Source organism: Pleurodeles waltl, chromosome 5, assembly GCF_031143425.1.
Source record: "Pleurodeles waltl isolate 20211129_DDA chromosome 5, aPleWal1.hap1.20221129, whole genome shotgun sequence".
In the NCBI taxonomy this organism is placed as follows: domain Eukaryota; kingdom Metazoa; phylum Chordata; class Amphibia; order Caudata; family Salamandridae; genus Pleurodeles; species Pleurodeles waltl.
In genome coordinates, this window is record NC_090444.1 from 224487939 (window position 1) to 224513763 (window position 25825).

A 25825-nucleotide genomic window follows, 5' to 3' on the forward strand; every position below is an offset into this window, starting at 1 on the left:
GTAACATGGTCAATGGAAGGGGTCTGTTGTGGTGGACATAACCTACTCAGGGTGGTGTTAATGTCTCTCAGCACTCCGGTTAGGGAATCCATGTTGGCATTGTAGGCCTCCCACGTTTGCGTGACTTCCTGGTGGTTATCCCTCTGCAGCTGCTTGATCTCCGCCACCATGGCAAGTACCTGGCCCATCAAGTTCAGGGTCTGTTGGTAGGCTCCCAAGACTTCCAAGATGGTGTCTTGGGCAGTTGCATCCCCTGTAGCCTCAATCCGCTGGCCAACTGCATCCCTCCCACACCCCCTAATGCACGTGTCTGTGCCCTTGGCACAGTTTGCCCACTCCAACTGATGCCAGGTCCTTCATTGTCTGGGTTCTCTAGTGGTGACTCAAGTAGCTGCACTGGGGGGGCACATGATGGTATCAACTATCCTTGGGACACAGGTTTGCAGGGCGAATGGTTGCCTGGATGTTGAAGCAACAGGGCTGGAAGGCGTGGTTGTGGGCAGGGGGAGGCTGACAGGTGTAGACTGACCAGGTATTCCATATGGGCCAGAGTCGTCCTCGTTGTCCTCATATCACTGAGGGCTTCCCCTGAGGCGAAAGTGGCTGTCTCAGGTGTCCTCGCCATGCTCACAATTGATAGGTGACCTGTTGGAGAAGTGGAACAGACAGTTACAGATTGGCATGCAACATGTGGTATCATACTGTGAGAGGTGGATATGCTTTGAGCCATGTACTGGAAGGCTTTACCGGATCCCCTGATATGACAGTGACACCTGCTTTCAAATCGTGGATATTGCTTTATGGGATACAGGGACTTCTTATGCCATCCACTCAGCTATAGGATATCAGATTAGCTTGCAAGCTGGAGACCTGTCGATAGTCACATGTCTTGACTGCTTTGTAGCTTGATATACATGGTACCTCCCATTTAGCAGTAGTTAAGTACTGAGCCACCAGACAGCTGCAGAATGTAAAGTGAACACTGACTTGTCCATCAGCTTATGTGAAACCATTCTACCTGGCCTTAAATTTCAGGTTACCCCTGGTACAGCACACTGCAAATAGTTGTGTACCCCCCAGGTGAGTATCTATCAATGGGCGATGGGAGGTAAGAGGGCCATTTTAGCAGAGGACACAGCAGTAGCTGTGTTTTGTTGGTATTGTACTGGCCCATAGCATTGATGTCAGTGCCATAGGCTGTACAGTTGTGGAGCATTCAGGTGGGTTGGTTTGTTTAACATGCACAGTTATTTTAATTGTGGCACCCTGTTCTGATTTTCTTAATGGTAGAAGACTGCCTGCTGGTAGTTGTAGTGCCGTCAGTCCCTGTACTACCTACGCCATACAGTGACACTATGCCCCCGGGTGAAATTAGTTGACATGTGGTATGTCAGGGAGGGTTATTTGGACAGTTGGACTCCTGGGTGGTGAGTGCATTGGCTGTTAAGATGTCAAAAGGTGATCAATGAGCTTGCATGACAAAACTTTAGGGTGGCATTTCCACTGTTGTGACTTACCTGACTCCACTCCCCTAAGTATCCCTGTCAAGCCATCAGGATGCAGGATGAAGACCTTTTCCTCTGATGAAGTGAACGTTGGGGGAGGAGGTGGGGCCCAAGGCCAGTCCTAGCGGCCATAGAACACACCTTCCATGTAAGGTCGTTGCACCTCATCCTGATGTCCTCCCTTGTGCGTGGATAAAGCATTCACCCTGTCGACTATGTTTTGCCACATCTCCATTTTCCTGGCAATTGAGGTTTGTTGGACTTTGGCTCCAAAAGGTGTGGCTCTATCCTGATGATTTTGTCCACCATGACCCTCAACTCATCGTCTTTAAAGCTGCCTTGTTTTTGTGTGGACATGGTAGTGTTGGAAGACACAAAAAGCTGAAGAAAAATCGGGTGATGAGGCGTGGGTACTGTGTTGTGATTCAGTGACAGGTGGTGTCTGATGTGTGATGGAAATGTGTGATATATATGACATGCAGGTGTGGGATGAGTGGTATTTGGAGTGGAGAGGGGTGACTATTCAATGGTTCTGTCTTTTTAAATGGCACTCTGTCTTCTGTGTGTGGCATTCTGGTTGTGAAGGATTATGGTGTGTTAAGGGGTGGGATTTATTGGGCAGTTTGTAGGTGTGTCAGGTGTGGAATGTGTGTCAGCTGTGTGGAATTCAAACTATCCGATGTGGTGTAGTGTATTACCGTGTAGACTGCCGACCGCCGTGGTTCACATCGCCATTGGTTTTTTGCCCTGGGAGAACCACTTTTGTGATTTGCGGGTCATAATTGGTTTGGAGGATTTCTGACTGGCTGGCAGTGCTGGTGGTGGAACTGGCTCTTTCCCACCCACCAGAGTCCTGGCGGTGTCGGCATTTTGGCAGGTTTTCGGTGGTCCTGCCTGTGTAACTCGTAGTACGATGGTCTCTATAACTGCCAACATAGTGGTCTTTTGGCGGCCACCACTGCAGCGGACTTACTGTCAGACCGCCAAACTCATAATGAGGCCCAAAGTGTGTAAAGCTTACAAATATCACAAAACAATAATTAAATAATTAAATAAAACACAGGAAATAGTTCACAAATCCCAAACCAATTTATAGAAAATATTTTTATCTTTAATTTGATATAAAAATTATTAAAATTGAATAAGGTGAACTGGAGATGTGAATTTTAAAAAAATGTAATGTTTTTTAGCTCATAGAAAGTAAAAGCATCAATCCAGACATCTGGTTATACTTGAATGGGGCAAAGTAAAAATTTGAGGCCGACCACGATGGAGCTCTGCTCGGCTACAGTCAAAGGCCTCCGTCAAAGTTTCACCTTTGTACTTAGTCTTTTTTTCAGGACAAGTTTCTCACCGGGGCGAAGTCGCAGATTGGATCAGACCTCCCTGTTGCCCTCTTCAGATATGCGTTGAAGAAGACCTGGATGAAGCATTCTACCTTTCGTTGAGTTGGATCCGACGTCCTTGGATGCATTCCTCGGACACGCTGCGTGTGAACCCTCAGTCAACTTTTTTAAAGCTTTTTCTGTCTATCATTGGACAACCCTCCACTGCAAGCTGATTTTGAGTCAACGTTGTCAGATTGCCTTTCCAGGAGCCCCTTGTGAAATCCTAGAAGTCTGGGGCTCCAGAGCTTTTCAGTGAGATGGACCTGCAAGTCAGGCCAGGTCGCAGTCGACGTAACCCTGATTGACTAACGACGTCAGGTCGGTCCCTTTATGGAACTTTTTACCAAAAGTTCTCCAATGCTCTCCAAAACTTATGGATCTTCTTCCAGAATGTCATTGAAGGTCTTTTAGGAGTCCAAAACTCACCCTAAGGTTCCAGAAACTCTGAGTTGCTCCTTGAGGGTAAGGACTCCAACTCCAGAATGCTCCTGGCTTGAATCCAATAATGACCACTAGCCAGTGGCCAGATGGTCCGTTTCTTCAGGGCTTGATGCAGGGGACCCTTGATAGGTATTTTCTAACTGTAGGAAACAGGAAGTCCTTTCTTGAAGTAGTTGAAGACAGACAAAGTCTTTTTTGTAGTGAAGTCTAAGTGTGCAGCTGGTGCAGTCCTTCAGAGTGCAATGTCCAGGTGTAGGTCATCGGTCCAGAAGGACAGTCCTTCTTCTTGTCTTGTTCCTTGTAGGGTTCTGAAGGGTGGGTGCAGCTCTGCCATAGTTTTCCTTGCTCCTGAGGTGGAAAGCAGCGGGGGCAACTGTCCAATCACAGACAGGCCACCACCCTCTTGGATGACTACTTCCTGGGAAGTGTGGCAAAAATCAATCCCAGGGAGCAACATTCTTCAAAAATCCAAAATGGCAGATATTCAATCTCAGAGGTTAGGTCTGGCTGAGCCTACCAGCTGCTGTGGCTAAAATCGTGTAGCACACCCCTTTCCTGCCCTCCCCGAATCTAATCAAGGGGGCACTTGGTTATCAGGGTTTTCAGGAAATGGGGATGTCCGGAGCTGCCTCAAATGTTCTTCTCTCCTTTGAAGTCCAGTATGGCTGTTCTCCCTTATCCTGTTTTTCTCCTCCCCCAAGTACTTCCTTTGTCCTCAGCCCCGGCCACTTCACTCCTCACAAAAAGGCAGCCTAACCAGGCTGCCAGAGGCAGGCCAGTCAGAGAAGAGAACTACAGGGTTAAGGTTGTCAACTTTCAGGTAGAGTTCTAAAACTCATTCCCTGAGTTAGCTATATTAAAAACAACAATGGCAAGATGTTGGATTTATTATAACAGTTTGATACCAAGCTTGAAATAGTTAGCTCCTTTTGAGACTTTATTAATTAAAAATCTAGGGCCAGATGTAGCAAAATAACATTTTGCGACTTGCAAATAGCGAGTCATTGCGACTCGCTGTTTGCAAGTCGCAAAATGTTATGCAGAACGGTGTCTCAGACACCGTCTGCAAGTCGGTATGGGGTCGCAATGACCCACCTCATGAATATTCATGAGGTGGGTTGCAAATTGCGGCCCCATACCGACTATGGGCACTCGCAAACATGGAGGCCTGCTGTAGTCAGCAGACCTCCGTGTTCGTGACTGCTTTAAATAAAGCAGTTCTTTTTTTTTAAGTGTAGCCCGTTTTCCTTAAAGGAAAACGAGCTGCACTTAAAAAAAAAAAACGAAACCTTTAGTTTCGGTATTTTTTCAGGGCAGGGAGTGGTCCCTTGGACCACTCCCTGCCCTGAAAAAATGTTTTTGGGTCCAGTCACAAACTGGAAGGGGTCCCATGGGGACCCCTTCCAATTTGCGAGTGGGTTACCATCCACTTGAAGTGGATGGTAACTGCAACACCATTTGCGACCGCATATGCGGTCGCAAATGGTATTGCATACCACTAGGAATCGCAAATAGGAAGGGAACACCCCTTCCTATTTGCGATTCTGAAATGCATTTTGCGAGTCGGTCCGACTCGCAGAATGCATTTCTGCATAGGAAAATGCGATTTACAACTCGCAAACGGCAGTTTTTGCCGTTTGCGAGTTGCAAATCCTTTCCTACATCTGGCCCATAGTCTCCCCATGTGAGCCCATGGAGCCCATTCACTACAGTAAGGGGAAATGAATTAGGCTATTTTTCCCTCATCAGGGCTTATAAAATAACTTTATAAGGTCCCTGATTAGGGGTGACATATGTAAAAATACAGTAGTTCAAGACTTTGGAAGTACTTTTACTTCCAAAGTCGATTTTGGGGTTAACTTAAATTTAAACGCAGCCAGAAAAGCAGGCCTGCTTTTAGAATGACACTGGGCACCACAGCAGTACACCTATGGGGGTACTATCTATTGTGAGGTTCCTAAACCTACATGCCCTACCATATATTAGAGACTTATGGATAGATTGGCATAGCCAATTACAATTAGCCTCATTTGCATATCAACTTTACACAGAGCACTGGCCCTGGGACTGGTTAGCAGTACCCAGGGCACAGCCAAGAGTCAGTAACCACCAGTATCTGTCCACAAAGTTTGGGGGTGACGAGGGAAAAGGGAGGACTTTCCTACCCACAGCCACCAAAATAAAAATCTTTTTGAGAACATGTTACCCATTTAAATTATAAAAATATCCTATTCCCACATCAAACTAAACTACACTGTAGAAGGTATTAAAAATCAAAGAAGTTGCATTTACTATTCCTACTGCAATCTAAACTACTTTGGGGGAGGTGATGGACACTGAATAGCTCAGAATTAACTTTCCCACTGTAATCTAAAACACTTTGGGTAATACTTTGCACACTGAAGGGGTCAAATCTACTATTCCCTCTCCAATGTAAACCATTTTTAGGAATGTATTGCACACTAAGGAAGTCAAAACTAATATTTCCAATCTAATCTGAACCACTTTGGGAATGTGCTAGACACTGAGTTCAAAATTACTATTCTCATTCAAATCTATACTACTTTTGGGAATGTGTTGCATATAGAACTGTCAGATTTACTATTTAATCTCTGATCTAAACCATATTGAGAAAGATGTCACACACTAAGGGGAGCAAAAGTGGTATTCCCACTCCAAACTAAACCAGGTTGAGGAAGGTGTGGGGCACTGAAAGGGTTACATTTACCATTCACACTCTAATCCAACCTGCTTTGGGGCATTTGTAAGTCAAAATTACTACTCCGACTTCAATAGAAACTATTTTGCAGAAGGTTTTGTATAATGAAGGGGTCAGGTGTCCTAATTCTACTCCAATCCAAATCACTCTGGGGAATGTTTTGAATACTGGAGTAGTCAAAATTACTTTTCCAGATCCAATCTAAATTAGTTTGCTGAAGGCATTGGACACTGAAGGACTGAGCTTTACTATTTCAAGTCCAATCTTAACCACTTTGAGGAATGTGTTGGACACTAAATGGGTCAGATTTACTTTTCCTAGTCCAATATAAAACAACTTCAAGGAATATGTTGGGCACTCAAGGGGTCCAAATACTATTTCCATTCTAATCTAAACCATTTTGGGGAAAGTGCTACACATTTAAAGGATCATATTTTGTAAACAATTTTATAAAAGGTGTAACATATTGAAGGCACAATATGGTCTATTCTAACCCTAAATTGAAGAGAATATATGTAATTCTAAAACAAAAAATATACATATATTATTCACACTAAAAAATGCACAGTATTACTCTAAATAATATATATAACTAAGATTACATTTATAAAAATATAATTAGGGCTGCCAGCATCGCCAGCCCCTCCAGTGGAGAAGAAATGGCGGTGCTAGCAGTCCGACTGTGGTGCAACCGCCACTGTCATAATGTGGACGGCCACATTGGCGGCGGTCCGACAGCCACCGTGGCCCAGGTGGGTCGTATTGAGGCCCCTAATGTCCACGTAATGTTTTCTACTCATGTTTGCTGAGAAGGCATTCTTGTGTGTTGATGTCTTGATGGTTACATTTTTTGGTGTTGTGAATATTTATATGTTGTCTTATGATATTTTATATGTGTGATTTGTTATTTGGGGGAATTGTTGTATATCTGTTTCTTTTTTTAAAATTTGCTATATCAGTATCTATATTTTGTTTAAATAAACTATCGAAGTCTGATATATTGGGTTGAATCATAATATTGAATACATAGAGGGAGTGAAATTGGGAGAGAGATGTGTGCGTTTTGCATTTGCCAAACAAGACATCACCATATGTTCTTGATTGACCAATTATTCCACCCCTTCATTATGCTTCAGTGACTTAGCTCTGCCCCTCCAATTATGAAACATTTGTGGTTGACTTGACCTGATTACCTGGCTTTTCTAACATATTTAACCAACAAAATTCCTAAAGTGAATGATAGAAGAAGATAGAACTGTAGTGATCTATTGTGGTTGCATTTTGTTTAATTTGTTCTTAAAATATAACAAGGGGAGGGATAGCTGGCATCCAAAATGTGTAATGTTTTGTCCAGCCACACTGACCACCAGTGCCAGGGTCAGCTGCAGCACCAGTGCGCCAGACCCAGCAGCGGCTGGAGAGGGAGAAACTGCGGCGGCAGAGACGGGCATTGGTAAGCATTCTTAATGGCCACTTCCATCTGCAATTCAGCAGACAAAAGCTCATAATGAATGTTACAAACAATGTGTTGAAAGAAAAGGGAAAGAAGAATGGACAGCTAAATGAAAGGATGGGTGAAATTGTATATGAGTGAAAGGATGTGTGAGTGCTGAAAGGATGCTTAGGTGCGTGATAGGAGATGCATGAGTGTGTGAAAGGATAGATGAAAGGATATATGGGTTAAAGGATGCCTGGGTGGATGAAGGGTGGATGGGTAAAAGGATGATGAGGTGGTTTAAAGGATGGGTGGTTGGGTAACGATGTGTGGGTAAATGGATGGATGGGTGAGTGGATGGTTGAGAGGGTGGTTAGGTGAATGTATGAATAGATGGGCGAACATATGGATGAATAGATTGGAATGGGTAAAGACTGGATGAGAGACTGTAAAGCCTAAATGGTTGGTATCAAAGGATGAATAGAACAATGAGAGGATGAATGGATAATTGCTTGCATGAAGAAATAAGAGAGCTCCTCTGGAGAGGGACGTGTTCACCTACTTTACTTGGTTATCAAAGCTTTGGTTCAAGGTGGGGGTATTTTAACTTTCTGTCTACTCCCTTAACTCACTGTGTTTGTTAAGCAAGACAGATATGTATCCTCCCACCCATCATCATTCATCTCCTCCCTGCCTATGGCATTTAGTCACCCATGCCATGACCTAACTGCAGCATGGTTCACTTTGGCAGTACAATATTGTTGTCTGTGAAATGTGCATCAGCTTTAGTTAATGCAGCATTTACAAAGTTTTGAATGCATGGCAAACTGAAAACAGGGTATGTTTCCCTTCCCAACCACTGCCCACTCAGTCACTTCCTAGTACTTTAGGGCCATATGTACGAAGACATTTTCCCATTGACACAAAATGGGTAAAACCCTTTGCTACATCTGGCCCTTAGTCCTTAAATCTTTCTTACGTTTTGTCCCAGCCACCCAAAAAAAAAAAAAAAAACCCTTTTTGGCATGTGCCACATTTTTCTGGGCAGGTGATTTATTTTTCATGCCTTCTATAACAAATTCATGCCTGTTCATATTTTTTCCATTTGACATTTTCAACTACAAAGAGGCATGTGTGGGTAAAAAAATGGTCCAGTGACTCGTAATCAGCCACTTCAAATTCCAGTGGCCCTGCGGGACCAGCAATATAAGCCTACTGTGCAACTCTAATTTAAAACAAGAGCTTGCACAGAGCACTGTTTACAATTATTCTTTTTTTCTTTCTTGATATAGCTACTCCTGGTAGAACAGCTACATGCCAGGTGGTATAAGCCTCAGAGTACCAACGGGTGGTGGATCTGCAGGAGGAGGAGGAATAAGAAGCTGCCTTGCCTGCGAGCTGCAGATCTTGCAGCCAGCTGTCAGCACCTCCAGCTTCCCAGCAGCAACATCATCGGCAGCGCTGCCCCCAGTTGATAGCTGCCCCTCCACATCAAACCACTGCTACTTCCCCTCGGACCGCATATTCCAGCACCATGTCCTATAACATGTAGAGTACCTGGACTGCAGGGTGGCCCACTTAGAGGGAACCCTTGACCATCTTCAAACTCTCATGGAGAAAGCCCTCTTTTAGCCATTTTTCAATTTTTGTTTTGGCCGGAGGGACATTTGTTGAGGTTAGAGAGGGTGGGAAAGGGAGTTGGGACTGGGGTGTGTACTAGTTTGGACACTTAGGCTTTCTTTGGACATTGGTTAGGGATAGGGTGATTTGTTTGGGGAAAGAAGTGGGCCTGTTGTGAGTGAAACTGGTGGGTTTTATCATTTGTAAAAAATAAAAGGGAAATCATTTATTTTACTTTAGTTATGCCTCAAATCTTTATTTTGGTGTTTTACTTTGTACTGTTGTCTTTTAGTAAACTCTGTTTTCTGCTTAAAAAATTGTATGCCAGTTAGTTATACCCTTGTCCTAAGTCCTTCTGTATTTATAGTGACCACTAGGGGGCGATCGCCATTGCCTGTATTGCCTACAACAAACTAGATACACACAAACAACTTAAGTATTTCACTTTACTGCATAGTTCTCTTACCTAAATAGATGAAGTGAGGTCTGCTACCACTCTGAGTCTTCTGACTGCAGGGATTCCCAAGGTGCCATCTTATGGTGGTAGTAGTAGCAGAAGACTAGTGTGCTAACATGGAAAACATCACAAATGAGATTTCACTCCCCCGTAGGTGGACTCCAACTGAAGGACTGATCAAAGGATTATCTATCACAGGCAACTAGAGTGAGTGGGTTATATTATTTATATCATACCTTTAGAAAGAATGAGCCCAGACTACCCCTATGATACAACAAACAAGACCTGATATGATAATGAAAACTAGCTATAGTAACTTCTTCTGAGCAGCAGGGAGCTAGTATTTAATTAAAACTAAACTTACAAAATCGTTGAGCCAGGAGAAGTGGACTCCGAGTCAGGAGTGGAGTGGACAAGGTTAAGAGTTTATGCAACACAACACAAGGCCTGAATGATGATGTTGGCAAATGATGCGTGGGTGGGTAACTGGAGCCGGCGTGGGCTATTGCTCAGGTAATAGAAGATCATGCAGTGAGTTGGTGTTGCTTTCACCACATACGCTCCACCAAGTGTGTGATCCATTTATGGTGTAAAATTAAGTCACACCTTAATAAATCACAATAAATCATACAGCCAGGGAACGAGGGTTGGGGTTTGATTAATAGATGGAAAAGGGGATTTGGGGAAAGTTGTAACAAAGACAAACACTACAACACAACAATATTCATCAGGACACTCAGGAGCACATCATCATCAGTCTACTGTGGAAGGAAATAAAGGAATGAATATGACACATCTCTGTTACATGCATTACAAATGGTCCTTCAGCCCCAGAGACCCAAGATAGTATATATCTAAATGTTCTGTCATCTAGGTTTGAAAAACACAAATTATAGAGGAATGAAGTGAACCCACCTAGTTCTAAAAATGATGATTGTTGAAAGAAAAATAATACTGTAATGCCAAAGTGGGTGGTGCATCTGCATTCTTCTCGGAATGTCCATCACTCTTCAGTGCCTACCATAACCTGTCTGGTACATAAGCAGGAGTGTTGAACATTCTCTTTTCATTCATGCAAGAGAGGAGAACACTTGCAGATTGAAAAACAGAAACTGTATTGTAGAGTCAAGGAGAAGGAAAGAAGGAAGGTAAGCTTCATAAGGAGTCAAGAGTGTACCAAGAAGATTCAGAGGAAGAGCAAAAACATAAGAGCAGTTTCACATTTGAGCCAGCAGTGTAGCACACACACTAAGCAACATTTCCCAAATCCACTCACCTCTCGCCACTCCACAGAGTACTAGGCCTCAGAGTCATCATGGTTTCCCTTTCAAGTTCATAGCTTCCATCTTCTGGCTGTTCAGGTAGTCCTGCCCTGAGTCCGTCCATCCTCCTCCTAACTCCCTGAAACTCAGTCCCAGTCTCGACCCGTACGAGATAGACCTGTAGGGCACTACTGTTGAAGATCAAGTAGAGAAACAGAATTGGAGTATTTTGGTGTATAGTAGATTTGTGTTTGTTAACTAAAGTGAGTGGTCAAAGAACCAGAAAAAGGGAGGTACATTTCAGTAAGTTTGAAAGGGCCAATCACCTTCATGAAAAATGATCACCTATCAGGCCCCAGACATTGCAAATCATCAAAATTAAGTTTATAATTATTTGAACACCCACCTTCACTGTCCGGCACCACATAAGTCATCAATCATCAATTCCAATCATTCAATAATATATCATCACTCATTGGTGCACCTCTTACAATCCAAGCATGGTGGTAGGTACACAATTGTATCTCTTCTTTGATGCAAATAACACATTGGAATTTTGCATTGGCACTTTCAGTCTTGTAAATCAATGATATTTTGAGGCAGTCCTGCTAAGTGATGCAAAAAAAGGAAAAGCATGTAAGGGAGACAGGCATTGTCTCCAATGTCCTTAAGGAAATGTAGAGGCTTCTTCACTGCACACTGGTCCAACTTCAATCCAGTCATGCATGTGACTAAAAAATGGCGGGGAAGCGTAAATTAGACACAAGCATAATGTTTAACTAGCTATATTTTTTGGGCAAAGAAAGAAGTTTGCTGATAAATAATGAAAATGTACTATGGCAGCTTTCTCAGTCAGAGAAGTAGAGTTCATCCTCAGACTCAGGTGGTTTGCCCAGAAGTTGGCCAGCTAACACACTTGATTCTGACCATTCATCCTCCTCTGGCTCCTGTGCTGTTTCAGGAACTGTGAGATAATGTGGTATGAAATGTTGGTTCATTTTGATCATGATCCATCTCTCCACATTTCGAGGAGAGAGACTGGTCCATCTCACTGTGATAACTAAACCAGATGCACTGAACACAAGCTCAGCAGACACTTTATTGCCACCCTTCCAAGCACTGCTAACTGACACATCTTTGCACAGCATTACACCAATGGGTTTTGGTCCACATAGATCTCTTTTGGATTCTCCAGATACTCATGGAACATCTTCTCAATGGTCATTGGTGCTGCCACTTGCTGGACCTCGTTTGCCTTTACCTCTGCACTGGATTTAAGACCTGCCACTTGAAACCAAGCCAATGCAGACGCTGGGGCAACTTCTTCTGTTCCTGTACTTGTGGTTTTTGAGAGTGTTCTTGTTGCTGGTGTTGGCTGCAGTGAGACAAGACTGACCTGTCTGGAAGTTGAAGGCGGCACCACAGAACTCCTGCCTGGGAGTAGGGCTCTAGTAATTTCCAGCCATTCTTCTTCCAGGTCTCTAACTTGCTTAACAATGGACCTCTTTATTGTGAAACATCCCCTCCAGGAAATGTAATGGAAGTGATCAGAATTTCTTTGCACAATGGATCAAGAAGTGTGGCACAGTTGTACTCTTTGGACAACATGATGTCATTGTGCAGCTTTGCAGTACAAGACAAGCAAAGGATTAGGCTATCAACCAAGGCTTGCCACTTCTGTGTTTTCGTTCACACCTGCGACTGCAAACATTTCAGGCTCATTCTTTATCTGGTCCTGTTGCAGATGAAACAACAGGATAGATTGGCCCATCGTACTGTCCTCCTTCCTAACTTCCTGTGTGAAAATCTCAAATGGGAGTAGCATCTGTGTCAGGCATTTGTCTAGGCTCGATTTGTCTGCATCCATGTGTATACCTTTCCCAATCCCATTCCCTCCTCTTTGAATGGTATTGTCATTGATCTGTCTGTATTGCTCATACAGACATTACAACATGTAATAGGTCAAGTTCCAACATGTTGGCACCTCCCGTATGAGGGCTTTAAGTGGTACTCTATTAGCATGCTGAATAATCCTCAACTGCTTCTTAGTTCAAAAAGAATGACTGAAATGGGTGCAGATTCTTCTTGGGTGGTCAGAATGTTGCTGACTAGGGCTTCTTTCTTAAGAAACACCTGCACAACCAGGTTGATGCAATGCGTCAAACACAGGACCCTGAAATAGCCACAATCTGACATGACCTTGACTTTATTACTGCCATTGTCCGTGGCACCAAATCCAATTCTGAGACCTCTGGGTCACAGCCATTCAAACACCTGCCACAAAAGTAAAAGGGTGGAGGTCCAGCACTAATATTTTACCCAGCTTCCCATTGTACAAAAATGTGCCATTGGTTTGTTGTGGTCATAGAGGCCCCTCCTACGTGAACAATCCTGTAACAGTAGCCTCAATTTTCCTCTTTTCTGGTGCCACTGACGCTGATGACTTCTGAGAAATAGTAGGTGGTAGACTCAATGTATGTCTTGGGGCAGTCATTGTATGCTGTGGTGACTCCATCTGACTCTTGTGGCTTTTTCAAGTCGCTGAGGTGCGTGATGCTGGAGCACTGATACGGATAGGGCTGCTTTGCATAAAGATGTCACTTTCTGCTTCCTTATAATCTCCCACATTGATTAGACTTGGAGCTGATGTTTCCTGGCTCTCCTCACCCTCACCACAACCATGTTCAGCTATTTTTTTAGGTGCTCCTCCCACCGGACTGTGTGATTTTTTTCATATGGGTTGTTTGGCCTCCAGTACCATAATGTTAACCAGGCTTACCTCGATGAACTCTTGCATGGTAAATGCAGCAAATTGCAATGTTCTCCTCTTGCTTGCTAAGCATAAAAAAGAAGCACTGTGGAGAAGTACTTTCTTAGTTTGTCAGTGCCAATGCCTGAAGAAGAACTGGAGGTAGGAGGGTGTGTCGGCGATTGCCTCTCTGTAGGTAATTCTTCACTAAGGTAGGGTTTGTTGCAGGTCTCAGCTAGTGCTTTACATATATGGGAGCTGGTAGTGGTAATTGTGCCACATCCCTTACTGCAGTTTGGAAAGGGAGGGTAATATCAGACTACTCTTTGCTAACTTTCATAACAATGACTGGCTTGTGGTAATCCTCCTCATTACCCCCACCCATAATTCTAAGGCTTTCAGGAGCTTTTCTTCTCCCTCGCCTTTCCTGGCATCTACCAAACTCTGCTGGGACCCACTCCATGTCCAGATCATCATTATCAGAAGGGGGCTTGGAGAAAATAGTGGAATACTCTTCATTTTTCTTGCAGGAGATCTGGGAGCCAATGATTCTAAAAGAGGAGGTTCTTGCTCGGCTGGAAGCTTAACCTCCTGTTCTGCTCTAAAATCAGAAAGATTTACTATTGCTGGCTGCTGTTGACTTTCCTCTGTTTCCTGAAATGTTTGGGTTCTAATTGCAAAGTTGACAAATCCAATTCAACATCGCTGCTCGTCAGCGTCACCATGATTGCAGTGGCTGCCTTACTGACAGAAATGGTCTTGGGCTTTGGTTGGGGTGGTGCTGTTGATGATGTTGATGCAGTAGTGCTGCTCCCAGGTTCTACCCCGGAGGCTGGTGCAGCAAGCAGACATCTCCCGAAAAAAGTTGCGTTTGGCACACCAGTGGCGGAAAGCTGCTTCTTCTCACTGGCCACTTTCCTGGGAGCACCTTTCTTTGGGGCTTTCTTAGAGCTGCCAGTTGCAAGTGGCACAAAGCTGCAGAAGTGGAAGAGAATGTAGGACTGATGATGTGTTGTGCGTGGTCACATGTTTTGGATGGGGCTTCTGTTTGGCAGTACTGTGGTGATGTCTCTTCTCGTGTGTGCCGAAAAGCGAACAAGCAAGCTAAACATTTTTGCAGTTTGAATTAGTAAAGATAAAGGCAATATAATTTAGTGTGGTTGGTTTCCGACATTATAATTAAAAACAGTTTGTCCAACCATTTTAAAGTCAAACCACACCATCATAACATAATATTTAATTCCCACTCAGTTTAACACAACATACAGATAACGCTCTTTTCTTTCATGTGCATCTATTCTAAAGAAGACATCTGTGGCAGTCAGGGAGGTGCATGGGTAAATGGAATAGTCCTTTAAAAGAGGCTAGTTTGCACCCATAGCAGGCAATGTGGTACAGGGAAAAACGGAATAATCATAATGAATGATGCTGCTGTGTGTGTTCTGCACATACTGTATGGCTGGCAGGGGGGTCAGGGGCAATGGAAATAATCATAATGTATGATGCTGCTGTGTGTGTTCTGCACATACTGTATGGCTGGCAGGGGGGTCAGGGGAAATGGAAATATACCTAAAAAACTGAATGCTGTTGTGTGGCTGTGTGCCTATGGTAGTCAGGGTGTGAATGAATCGAGGCAAAATGCAAAAAGAAAAGAAATGAACAAATAATAAAAATAAAATTAAATAAAGATTTTAAATTAAAAAATATAAATGGAAAAATAATTCAAATAAAAAAATCAAATAAAAAACGAATTGCTGATGTTTGTATGGGAGTATGGGAAACTTATTGGGAGGCAAGAAGGTGCAGATGAAAAATGCAAACAATTGTATGTAATATAAAGCACTGTTCATCATAATCATATTCATAATAATATACATACACTACAATGATTCTTAAGCATATTTTTAAATTGATATCACATGCAAGCCTATGGCAAAAGCACACTAACTGACTGAACAAAATGACCACCAGCCACAAGGTCAAATAACAACAGCGAGCAAGGAGGCATGGAGAACAACATGCAAGCCTATGGAAAAAGCAAACTGGCTAAGTACACAAAATTGGCCTCCGGCCACATGGTCACGCCAAAAACAGCAAGCAAGGAGGCATGGAGAGCCAAAGAACACATGCAAGCCTATGGCAAAAGCACACTGCCTGAGTACAAAAAATGGCCTCCGGGCATTTGGTCAAACTAACAACAGCTAGTAAGTAGTAATGGAAAACAAAAAACACATGCAAGCCTATGTAAAAAGCACACTGATTGAGTACACAAAATGGCCTCTGGCCACATGGTCAAACTAACAACAGCAAGCAAGGAAGCATGGAAAAGAAAGACCACATGCAAGCCTAGGACAAAAAGCACACTGGCTGGCTGCACAAATTGGCCGCTGGCCACTTTGTTCAAACGACAACACTGAGCAAGGAGGCACGGAGAACATAGAACACATGGAAGCTTCTGGCAAAAGCACACTGGCTAGCTACACGAAATGGCCACCAGCCCAGTGGTGAACCAACAAGTAAGGAGGCATGGAAAACAAAGAACACATTCAGGGTTATGGACATAGACTACACAAAATGGCCTCTTGGGTACATGCCATGGAGAACAAAGACAAAAATTGGCCTATGACAGACACACTTACACAGACACTGGCTAGACAAAGAAGGCATGGTAACACTGAAGAAAACACTACCATTAATTCAGCAATGCCAAACATGAAAATTAACTGTGCTATAAAAAGTTTACAACAACACACATCTTCCTTTGGGAACAAATATTACCCTACATATACACTTTTTGCAGAAACAACATGAAATGCAAACAATAACCAACATTTTTAATTTAGTCCAATGCCTTCCCTGCCCTAAATGATGTTTTAATTACAACTACATATACCACAGAAACAGTTCTTTCATGCACTGATGACTAGTACTAGGGCTACTGGCTGGATGGTCCACTGACAGACTAGGCCACATAGTAAAATAAATGAATATTGAAAATGTAACAAACAGGGAGAAAAGGTACTGAACTGTGCAACATTTTTTCTTTCCAAAAGGTGAAAAATGAAATGCAAAAAAATAACTAGGCCGCTACTGGAAATCCAGGCCGACCATCAAAATGAAATTTAAAAATCAAGTAAAAGTACAAAGAAATACTGGTACATCCCCAAAAAAACAATCAACACCTTTATACAAAGGTTTTTGAACTCACTTGTGTGATATCACAAAAACAAAGTCTTGAAATCAATAGGTATATATTCAGCAGACAAATGATCTTTCCACCTCGAAATCCAAGTGAAATGTGTCCCGAAGATGGACAATGCATGGAGAGCAGCCTGCTGGACAAGAACAGGAAGTTGGAGTCTCTGGGGCACTTTCTTCCTGGTCAAAAACATGTTTAAAAAGGCTCCTTTCTCTAACAAAACAACTTGAATGGTCAGTTGGAGGAGTAAATCCACTCAAAAACATCTTTTTGAGTAGTTTTTGCTTGTTCTTGAGTAGAAAATCTGCTCAAGGTGCATCCGTGGTCGCTCATGAGGGCACCATAATGGCACCACCATGGACGGAAGCCACATGAGCGGGTGCGAAATTGCACACTATCTAGCAGTCTGAGAATTTCTTTGAGAAATATATGCACCCTAATGCTAAAACCAAACTCCGCCATGTGCCAGACTGTGCAATTTTGGGAACTCTGCGTTACAAAATGTACAATCCAAATATCAGACATCCACAATAGAAAAGAAGTCTTCTTCACAAGCAAATATGTAAATATTAAATGAAAATATGTTTCTCAGCAACAACTTCCATTTAGGATAAGTTTAATATCATTACCAACCCTGCCCCAAACCACCTGTCCTATTCCACAGAATTCATCAACATTTCTCAAAACATTCTAGAATTCGGAATCCCCAAGATTCTGTCACTTAGCTCATTGTCATACGATATGGTGCCCCAAAGGGGATACTACTAGAATGTGGCAACACAAGACACCTCCCTTTCTTTAATGAACAAAGAACAAATAAACATCACTGTCTTAAGTATAGGCCAGAACATAAATACTTCTCTCTATATATAAATAAAACACCAAATGCTGTATAAGGAAATATAAAAATCCTGCAATGTATGTTGCTATAAATAGTCAAAAAAAATTATATTCTACAGATCTTATTCATCAAAAATGACACACTATACTGTAAACATATTAATAACCTTAAAATAGCTATTGGTAGAGAAAATACTATATATGAATTAAATACATTCTAATAACAACATTTAAATCATGCAATATTTCTTTCCAGTCTAATCCTAATCTTAATACCCATACTATTCACAAATTTAATCCTTCATATTTTTTGGTCTAAAACTACTTGTCCGAACCTGCTCACTTTATCTGAACCTATGCTTCCCTGCTTGGAGAACCATGTGGTGTAATCTCATATACTAACCCCTCTTCATGCACTTCCACCCCATCTGAGTTGGTCAGATGATTACACATTTCTTATCTCTTACAGATAACCATTCACATTTTCTCTATAGTAAACCGAGCATATTAATTGGAGTAGTTGTTTGCTGTTGTGTACCTACTATTGTGTTCTGGTATTACACATTGAGTCCTTTCCTTTACACATAGAGATTACAAAAAGATGGCAAACTTTCCCATCACTTAACAGTATAGAATGACAAAGGATTTTTTCCACAATTAATAGCTGTAAAAATTGACTTTGGGGGTCATTCCGACCCTGGCGATTGACTACCGCCAGGGCCGGGGACCGCGGATGCACCGCCAACAGGCTGGCGGTGCATCCATGGGCATTCTGACCGCGGCGGTACAGCTGTGGTCAGAAACGTGAAACCGGCGGTGTCCCGCCGGTTTCCCGCTGCCCTAGGGAATCCTGCAGCGCCGCCATGGGGATTCCGACCCTCTTACCGCCAGCCTGGTTCTGGCGGTTTTGACCGCCAGAACCTGGCTGGCGGTAACGGGTGTCGTGGGGCCCCTGGGGGCCCCTGCAGTGCCCATGCCAATGGCATGGGCACTGCAGGGGCCCCCTAACAGGGCCCCACCAAGATTTTCAGTGTCTGCCAAGCAGACACTGAAAATCGCGACGAGTGCAACTGCACCCGTCGCACCCCTTCCACTCCGCCGGCTCCATTCGGAGCCGGCATCCTCATGGAAGGGGGTTTCCCGCTGGGCTGGCGGGCGGCCTTCTGGCGGTCGCCCGCCAGCCCAGCGGGAAACTCAGAATTACCGCGGCGGTCTTCTGACCGCGCAGCGGTATTCTGACGGCGGGACTTTGGCGGGCGGCGGAAGAATGACCCCCTTTGTCTTTTTGCACACATTCGACTTCCTTTTTAGTCTTACTCTGTCACCCACTGAGATGTGCACTGGCTTTCATTTATGCTTAGTATCATAATATTTCTTGCACACACTCTGTGCTTGTTCAGTTTATGCTTAACACCCTCTGATGACCAATTACAATTCTTAGCTGTAGACATCCACCCCATAATGTCCTTACTGATGGGTGACTTTCCTCCTATCAACTCGAAAAGGCTACAACCCGCAGAGTAACAGAGAGGAATTCTGGAAACTCAAATCATATGAAGCAACTTTTTCACCATTGGCTAGCCAGCTAATCCCTTTAATTACACGGTTAAACCTCTGTATTGGACCATTACCACGATGGCACAGTGAAGTAATATTATGACTAATACCATTCCTTCTTGATTTCTTTATAAAAGTTTTCTGACGTAAACTGAGAACCATTGTGACAACATAATGTTACTCACATCAGTCTTGTGCACGATTTTTTTTTGGGCCACTTAGAGAAATGGTCCACCAGCACAATCAGATATTTATGTTTACCATTTTCCCAAAGAGGACCTATTACATCAATTCCTATTCTTTCCCAAGGCATACTGGGACTACTTTTGGGATCCAATGGTGGTCTCAATGTAGTATGGAATTTATCATAGTTCTCCCAATGCGTGCAGTTTCTCACAGGGAATTGATTGACAAATATGTTCTTATTGAGATATCTCTTAGGTCTACACATACTCTCAATTTGCCATTGGTACGTTTAGCTACCACCAAGGGTGACACCCATTCCGAGGCTTCTACTTGTTCTATAACACCAGCTTTTTGTAATTTTGTAAAAAAAAATAAGTTCTTCCTCTCCGTCATCTTTAAAAAAAAAGAATATTCTTAACTTTGTGTACATATGGTACTGCTTCTAGCTTCAATGTTATCTTGTGTTGAAATCCCTTGATTTTCTTAATCTTCCATGAAAATACTTTAGGAAATGTATTGGACATGTTAAGACTAAATTCATATTCTGGTTGCAGTAGCAAAACAGGCTCAAGACTATTAAGATTCAGAGATATACAAAGATTTCCCTGATACATCCATCCTAGAGCTGATGGTCTAGTGACAGAAATGTACAATTTGCCACGTATCTCTGTCCTTAATGTTATATGACAATTTCCTATACCCCACCATGTCAATGGGTTAGGCACACTATCATGTTTTTCTAGATTATCTCCTAATACTGAAACAAAATTATGGTACCACACATCCTTGTTCATTATTGTATATGGTGAACATGACTCTGCCACAATAGAAATGCACACACTCCTAAAGGACATTTCACTCGTAGGTTTTCTTTCCTTTCCAGCCACACATAGAGCACCAACATCTTTATTCAATACACATGTTTAGTTGTGACTCATCAGAAGAACAGGAGTTAAGAAATTCTCAGAATCTACTATCTTAACACAGCTCTCTACTTTCCTCTGACACACTTTGTAAAAATGACCTATGATTCCATACTTGGAGCATTTCTGCTTGCATGCCGGACATTTCTTATCATTAGCCAAATATTTACTACTCCCACATCTAGAACATTTTCTAATAGCTGCAAGAAAGATAGATTGTTTCTCACTGTTTGACCTATCAAGATATTTCTGCCAAAAGATCCACGATAAACATGATTGTCTACTGAATTATCCCCTTTATCTTTTCCTTCAAATAGCACAGCTTTGGTACATCTGCCAGTAAGCTCTGCTCTTTTGACAATTTCTGTCACTTCTTAAAGAGAGGTCTCTCTCTTGGCCCAGAGATTATCCTGTATACTAGGGTTAGCAGCATGCATCCCAATTTGTTCATGGACGAATTTATCATGAAGATTTCTAAAACAACATGTGAATTCTTAAAGCAGACACAAAATCCTCAATGGACTCCTTCTTCCCTTGTTTTCTGTGGAAGAATTTATAACGGTCTACTGCAACACACTCCTTGGTTTTAAATTAAGTATTTAAATCTTCTAATGCACTGGAAAATACATCTCCTTGTCCCTCTGGTCTTAGTTTTTCACCAATAAGATTATACATATTTAAACCTCATGGATCTCAATATTGGAACAATATTTCCTCCTTCTTTTCGGCTGTAAGATCCTCCTCATCCTCAAAAGTACATATCTAATTCACAGAGTAATCTCTCCATTCCCCCCATTTTAGAGGCAACTCTCTTGAAGCTCGAAGAACTGACTGAGGTGGTGAAAGATTCCACACATTTACTGATGCCATTATACCTGAGGATGACATTTAGGCCCTAATTATGACGTCAGCAGTCTTTTTGAAAGACCATCAAAGCCGCAGGTGCCCAAAGGCCAAAGACCGCCGTATTTGGAGTCTCCCAAGGATTCTCCTGACTGACGGAGGGTGAGAGGCGGTTCCACCGGCATCACCGCCATGCCAAAAGGACTGCGCCCACAGTATTACGAGACATAATAAGGCACTGCAGTTCCTGCATGGTGGTGCAGCACTGGCGGTGGAAACGCCTACACCCATCCCCTCCCAGATGTCTGCCTCGCCCAGACAGGTAGGTGGACTGCCAAAAAGGGGTTTTAAAAGGGGGTGTTGTGTGCATGTGTGTATGTGTAGCGTTATAGGTGTGCGCGTGTGAATGTATGTGTGCGTGGAGGGTGTGTGTGTCTGAATGAAAGCTGAGGGCAGGGGGTGTGTCCGGGTGCAATTGAGTAGGTGTGTGTATTGGCATGCATGCGAGTAGAGGTGTTTGTAAGGGTGCATGCAAGTGAGTGGGGTGTATGTCAGTGTGAGAGAAAGTGGGGGAGGGTGTATTTCAGTGTGAGAGCGAGTGGGGGTGCATGTATGTCAGTGTGAGAGTGAGTGTGTTGATGAGTGGGGATGCATTTATGAAGGTGTGCGGATGAGTGGGGGTGTTTGTATGTATGCTTGTGGTCGGGTGGGGGGGTATTTGCAAGTGTGTGGATGGGTGGGGTTGTTTGCAAGTGTGTGGATGTGTGGGGATGCATGTATCGGTGACAGGAATGGGGATACCCGTCGCCGGGTACCTTACTGCCAGGGTTTTTGTGGTGGTGTGACCACCACGAAAAGCCTGGTGGTGTGCCGACTCGTAATACCGCCGGCAGTCTTATGGCTGCCACCGAGCTGAAGGTGTTCACCTCCGGCATGGCGGTATTGGCGACGTTGTGGTGGTTGACTTTGGCTAAAATGCCACAGTCATAATACAGCAGTCTTCACTGCCAGCCTGGTAAGACCACTGAGGCGAGTGCGGTGGTCTTCAGTCCACCACATTCGTAATGAGGGCCTTAGTTCTTAAATATAAGTATGTAGTTGAAGGAGTTGAGATATATATATATATATATATTTATATATATATATATATATATATATATATATATATATATATATTCAAAATATATATTCCTTATATAGAAACGCGTTCCTTTTAGTAAATGTTCAGCAAATATATGAACACAAATATAACAAAAAAAATAGTGCAATACCATCAATACCCCAAAAAAAATATTCAATGCAGGTGGTGTGAAGCCTTTGCCACATACGAAGTAGTGCAATCTGGGACCTACGTACTGAAAAACGTCTCTGAATGCATGTACTGATATCTGTAATACAGCATACAGAAAAACATCTCTGGAGTTCTGACAGAAAATACGTGATAGTCTGCATGACTGAGCACCAACCTAAAACGGCAGCACATTATCTAATGCGCCTGATGTTTAGTTTAGATCAGTTTAGTTTAGGAGTTTCTAAAGCGCATGGCTACTCAAAGGCGTCCCAGCACTAGGTAACGTATTTCCTCAAATATGCTGGGGTCTGCGGCGTTGTTTCCAAGACATTGTGATCCAGTGACATAGGCCCACATTACAACCCTGCTGGTTGGTGTTAAAGCAGCGGTAATACCACCAACAGGCCGGTGAAAAAAAAATTGAACCACGACCATGGCGGAAACCGCCAACATAGACAGCCACTTTAACACTCCGACCACCACGGCGGTAGAAACAAACACCGCGGCGGTAACCGCCAGCAGACAGGCAGAAGACAAGGTTCCACTCACTGTATTACAACACGCCTATCCGTCACCTTTTCCGGGGCGGTACCAACGCTATCAAAAGCACGGTGGAAACAGGACTTGGAACGGAGACCTCTCACCTCTCGACACCCAACGAGAAACCAGGACGCCATGGATCCAGAACTACAGGTCCTGCCCATGCTGGTCTACCTCCTCTTGTATCAGGAGCAGGAAAGGCGCTGGCGATTACCACGGTGAGTACTGCACCTACCACACAGGGGAGGATGGGAGGGAAAAGAGAGTGACACACACACGCAACACCTCCACCCTCACCCACAACACCATACACACAAATGCATGCAGCAACATTACATATACACCCCATCACCCCTTGGAAGAATGCAAGGACAAAATGAAATGATTCTAACGAGTGTAATCTATTGAATATCAGATATGCCAAATAAAAAAATGAGTATATACACATATGTACTCCAACTGCACAAGTCCGGATATAAATTAAATCATTGTCTGTGGATCAGTGTCCCAAAATGCAAGGCAAGGCCCACATTAGATACCTGACTCCAAACGGAGAGAACACTGCAGGGCATCAGATGGAAAATAAACAGGCACCTCAGGTGGAGGGGGAGGAGGGCACCTCAGCCGGATGAATGGACGACGCGACTGCTCCATGAGGGGGCCACATTCCCACTGCTGTATCCTGGGGAGTGCAAAGCCACAGTCTCACAAGTCTTTCCAGTGGGTGGTTTGCCCACTGCTGTATCCTGGGGAGTGCAATGCCACAGTCTCACAAGTATTTACAGTGGGTGGTTTGCCCACTGCTTTATCCTGGGGAGTGCAAAGCCACAGTCTCTCAAGTCTTTCCAGTGGGTGGTTTGCCCACTGCTTTATCATGGGGAGTGCAAAGCCACAGTCTCTCAAGTCTTTCCAGTGGGTGGTTTGTCCACTGCTTTATCCTGGGGAGTGCAAAGCCACAGTTTCTCAAATGGATAACAGTCTCCACTGGTTCTGGAGGGGGCATGGTGCCCAGAGTGCTTCATCCTGCCAAGGACTGAGGTAGTGGATGCCTTTCTCCACTGGTTCTGGAGAGGGCATGGTGCCCAGAGTGTTTCATCCCGCCAAGGACTGAGGTAGTGGATGCCTTTCTCCACTGGTTCTGGAGGGGGCAAGGTGCCTAGAGTGATTCATCCTGCCAAGGACTGAGGTAGTGGATGTGATACTCCGCTGGTCGTGGTGGGGGCTTGGTGCCCAGAGTGCTCCACATGCAGTGTGGCTGGAACAATAAACTCGCCCGGGTGTGTTTGCCACGAGATTGCCGAGGTACAGGTAGCATGATACGCCATGGAGGCAGAGACATACCCCACACTGCTGCTGCTTCGCATTCCATATGCAGGTGACAACTGCGATGACAGTGATGCATCATGGAAGCTGCCCAGGGTCCTGGAACTCACCACCAGCCTCGGACGACTGACCAATGGGGATGGTAGCCATGTCTGTAGTGGTGCCACTGTCTGAGGACGTCTCGGGGCAGCTGGCGGTGCTTGCGGTGGTGTCAGTCATGGCAGTGCTTGCGGCGGGGTCTGTGGCGGCGATGCTGGCTGCGGCGTCTGTGGTGGCGGCGCTGGCTGCGGGGTCTGTGGCGGCGCCGTACAGGTTGGCGTCGACGTGGACAGAAGATGTGACACTGGTCCCCCAGTCGGTGCCACCATGCCCTCTCCTGACCTGCCCTTCCGTTTTTGGCCCTTCCCCACTTTTGATGGTGGCGCAGCTGTCTTGCAGTTTTCCCTGACCCCTTGGTGGCAGTTTTTTTCGTCTTCTCCCTCTGGGATGTGGGTACCTTTTTCACCTTGGCAGGTGGCGGAATGTCCTTGCCCTCGCTCCGTGGAACACTGGCAGCCCTGATGGTTGGTGCACTCCATGACCCCGCATTGCTGGCACCACTGTGCCTGGGGATGTGGTGGCTGAGGTGCTGGGCTGGGACCTGGAAAGCCCTAGGGGAAGGACAGGGGGTGTAGGAAAGAGGTCAATGTTATCCAGGAAAAGCTTTTTAGACACACTGGGACGAGTAGATGGAGGGGGTTTGGGAGTGGAGGTAGAGGTAGTGGTTGTAGGGGGTGTACGTCTGCTGAATTTGGGTGAAGGTGCATGGGCTGGAGGCTGTTCTGAGGTGGATGGATGTTGGGTGGGTGTGTGCCTGCGTTTGTGTACTATGGGAGGGGGGCTCACAGACACATTGGTAGAGGACACTGGGGATGTGTGAATGGTAGTGGGGGTGTTGAGTGCACGTGACCGGTGTGTGGTGATGGGCGTGCTGGTGATGGAGGTAGTGGCTGACGATGTAGTGCATGCAGGTGTGAGTGGAGACGAGACTGGGAGGGAGGAGGGAGACGTGGAAGAGGGGGACACAGTGGAGGCAGTGGATGTTGGTATGTGTGCATGGGTATGATGCTTGTGTGAGTGCCTGTGAGATGTGTGGTGCTTATGTTTGCCTGAGCCACTCTTGTGTGTTGATGTGTGTGCCTGCTGGTCTGATGGTGTGCTTGGGATTGGCTGAGGTACAGGGGATTGGGTCTGGGTAGAGGAAGTTGGAGGGGGGAGGCTGGACACAGGGACAATGGCTACCATCAGTGCTGAGGCCAGAGCCTGAAATGCTCTCTGTTGGGCTGCCTGGCCAGAATGAATGCACTCCAGGTATGCATTTGTATGTTGCAAATGCCTCTCAACATCCTGGATGGCATTCAGAATGGTAGACTGCCCAAAAGTGAGGGATCTCAGGAGGTCAATAGCCTCCTCACTGAGGGCAGCAGGGCTGACTGGGGCAGGGCCTGAGGTGCCTGGGGCTACGGAGATGCCCACCTTCCTGGGTGAGCAGGCACGGAACACATGCT